This window comes from Cornus florida, unplaced genomic scaffold (assembly GCF_030987335.1).
Source record: "Cornus florida cultivar Cherokee Brave unplaced genomic scaffold, ASM3098733v1 CherokeeBrave_3.0.0_Hap2_Chr08, whole genome shotgun sequence".
Lineage (NCBI taxonomy): Eukaryota > Viridiplantae > Streptophyta > Magnoliopsida > Cornales > Cornaceae > Cornus > Cornus florida.
In genome coordinates, this window is record NW_026775578.1 from 44914776 (window position 1) to 44918792 (window position 4017).

The window sequence follows — 4017 nt, forward strand, 5'->3', positions numbered from 1 at the left end:
TGGAAGCAGAAAGCAAGATATTGAATTCATTAAAGAAGTCCATTGAAGTTGAGAAAAATGAGTTGAAGGACATTGTGTCAGGTTTGGACAATTTGAAAATTGAGTTTGAGTCCCTATTGAACAATGCTAAATTTGCTCTTGGAGAAGAGACTGATGTGAGGGATACTGTGGATAAGATGAGGAACAAGCTGAGTGGGTTTAAGAAAATCATTAAGGAATTGAGTGAAGATACTGATAAATGTAGAGATGATGTAAGGAGTTAGGAAGAACTAAGAAGATCTTGGAGATGATTATCATGTACAACTGACCCAAAATATTAATACCTTGGTATGTATTACTCATGACTTTGTCAAGATTAAAAATATATTATAGGATGAGTTTTATTGTGAGCTAGTCTATGCAGATTCTATATTTTATCTTTTTATCAATCCTCTTATTTTTATATAGTCTTATGGTAGAGACCACAGTGTCACACAGGATAGTTGTACAAAATGTTAGTGATAATCAATCATGTGTTATCCTACTATTTGATTTTTTGCCAGAATTATATGGTTACACCTATTTGGTTATTTACAGGACAAGGAAGGAAATTGCAATTTAAATTTTCGAAAAAAAATAAGAAGTAATTTGACTTACTTTTCTGACCATGTTAAAGATGTGGGTACTTTAGCCTATGACTAAGGATTACTACTATTTCACAACTTTTCTACATTTCTGATGTGCCAAATAATTTTTCTAGCATATCAAATAACCAAACTTGTCTGTATAACACTATGATCATGCAAGGAGGCATAGACAATTTTACTTTGTCCCTGTTTCTTAATTTTTATGTGGGAACATTGTCCTGTTTCTTAATTTTTATGTGGGAACATTGTCAAAAAGAGGTTAAATATTCGAGTACAATTAAAAGTATAATGTTAATGTTTAGCCGAAATTATATATATATCACTTAGCTCTTATGAGTTTTTGTGATATGACCATTAGCGAATATTGTCGCAAAATTCACGCTGGTTACATTTTATCCTCCAATGTCCCATTTTGTCATAACCCAGTCTTTATCTTCTTGAGCATAAATAAACCACGGCCCCAAAATTCAATTTCAAAAACATCTAGGCCATCAAACCCAATCCCTTGTACAATCACGGTTAAAATGTCTCAAATAAAAAGTAGCAGAGGTAATGTTCATTATAAATCATTGTCGTTGCCGGGCAAGAACAGCCAAAAGATTCATGAGATGGGGCTCACTTTGCATTATGCGGATGCAATGATTTATGCGGCGGAAGTCTTCTGTATTATTTTTCATATAGCGACCTGATTTCATTAGAGATTTTTGGAAAAGACTTCAGCTCAAGTCTTCTGTATTATTTTTCATATAGTAAGTAATGTTATATGGACTTGTTTCTAGCTACGCAGTTTGAGAGAGATTTTTGCATAAGACTTCCATAAAATAGTAAGTACGGCTATATGGACTTGTTTCCAATGACCCAGTTCGGGGCCTCCGCTGAAGTCTTGAGCCCAAGTATCATCTTTTTTATTAAATTTGGAATGAATTTTGTAGAATAATTTTCATTTGCCTAAACTCCTGTCCAGGCTGTCCTGTCTAACTCTATCATTGTGGTTAAAATATTGAGCTCGTAGTTATCACCGTCATATCCTCTATCTATCAAAGTATCTAACACTTCCCCGAACTTTTAAATTTTGTTTTAGGGTATTCAAATTTCTCTCTCATTGAATCCAGTTTGCCACCACAATCATACCTAACACATTCCCAAACTTTCAAATATCATTTTAGGGTATTTTAATTTCTCTCTCATTGAATCCAAGTTTTAGATCAAATTATTAGTGAAGACAGGTTTTGTACGAATTTTAGATAGTGAAGAAGGGTGTTTTTGGAATTTTCTCCTGAACTTATATTCAGCTCCTCTCTCCCAATCCTTCGAAGAATCCAAAAAACAAACCGTTCCGGTTAGCATCTTGTTAGGCTGGGAAATGAATCGAGACCACCATTCCTTACTTTCAATTTTTTTTTTTTTTTTTTTTTTTTTTTTCCCTGACAAATTAAGAAAAGGAAAAATTCAAACACAAACATACTCATTTGGAGAGTTGTGTGCTCTATTAGCTAAACTATTGGGGGTAATCCGTTCATTACTTGGTTAGTTGGTTATACGATGGAATTCATTGTCATTGGTTTATAGTTACACTACTTACAACTAAATATGATACATTTATCCATAGAGTCCTTTGGTAGAGACTCATATGTTATTACTTGCTTTTTGCCAGAATTATATGGTTGTAGACTATTGATAATGTTATGGGTTGGCTGACAATTTAGAATCCATGATGTTTCCCATCTACCGCCGCCCATTTTGTTCTATACACAACAAGGAATGAAATTGTAGTTTTATTTTTATTTTTATTTTTATTTTTTTGAAAAAAACAAATGAAGTTAGTAATTTTACTCATTATTCTAACTTTGTTAAAGATGTGGGTATTTTATTTTTATTTTATTTAACTTTTTATTTTTTTTTGCACAAAAGAAAGAAAGAATTAATCAAAACCAGAGAAGTCAATATAAGGCGGAGCTAAGAACTAAAGGTGCCATATTTTTAAAATAAATACAAAAATAAATTTGAAGTCATTTTCTTTTCACATTGTTTGCAGCTTGAATAACATTGCGATTTTTTTTTTTTTTAAATTTAATTTTTTACCAATTACGGTATCAACTAATTTGAAACCACTGGTAACACATTGGATAAACTAAAATTTCAATGGTGTCACACACTTAACCATGCTTGTTTTGATGTAAAACTTTTTTTTTGAATTTTTTTTTTTTTTGGTAAAATATTTTCTTTATTTTGCTTTTTTAGTGTTTGGTAAAGGTGTCGGTCAAGGTTCAGATCAGGGACGGATCTAGGAATTCATATGACGGGGGAAAAATTTATATAAAGAAGTTTTTTCATAATTTCAGTGGGGGCGATTTTAAAATTTTATGGGTATGCAAAAAAATATAAATTTAAGGCTATAAAATGTAATAATAAAAAAATTCAATGGGGGCGCATGCCCCGACTGAGCCCTTCACAGATCCGTGCCTGGTTCAGATCGAGCCCAATGGGCGAGACGTGTAAAATAACTTGTCTAAAATTGATAGGTAAGTTATTTTTGTTAGATTGTAATTATTCTTTTCTTCGTAAATATTTTACGACAATCAAACACTAGAAAATAAAAATATATAGATTTTTTTGAAAAATATTTTATATCCAAACAAATGGAACCTTAAGATCAACAATTCTTTCGAAAAACCAAAACTTTGAGCAAATCTTGTGAAGAAAACCAACTAGTTAAGAGTAAATCCTAGCGGTACAAGACTCCTACTTCCCAAAAGGTAGTCAGGAGTTCGAACCTTAGTGGAGGTAGTGTGTGTGAGTCCCAAAAAAAAAGAAAAAAAAAAAAAGGGTTTAAGAGCAAATCCTGTGACTTTAGAATTACCATTTCACAACTTTTCTAAGTAACCAATTAGTTATTAGCAAATCCTATAACTCAGAATTACTATTTCACTACTTTTTTAAGTTGCTTAATACTTCACCTGTGTCGAACAATATTTCTAGCATATCAAATAACCAAACTTGTCCATGTGTAACGCTATAATCAAGGAGGCATAGGTAAGCTTATATTGTAAGCATGTTTTACAATTTTTTTATTATTATTTTTTTATGTACAGGCATTATTAAAAAGAGGTCAAATGTTCGAGTCCAATTAAAAACAATATTGTGGATGCTTACTTGAACTTTTTTATAAATATATATGCATCACGTACATACTTTGAGTTTTTGTGATATTACCATGTTATTCCAAAATTTATTAACAATGCTCGTTAAATTTTAAAGACTTCAGGTCAAGTCTTCTATATTCTTTTTCATATGGTAAGTAATGTTGTATGGACTTCTAGCGACGTGATTTGGGACAGAGATTTCCACAGACGACTTTTGAAGTCCTGTATCATTTTCCATATAGCATCTA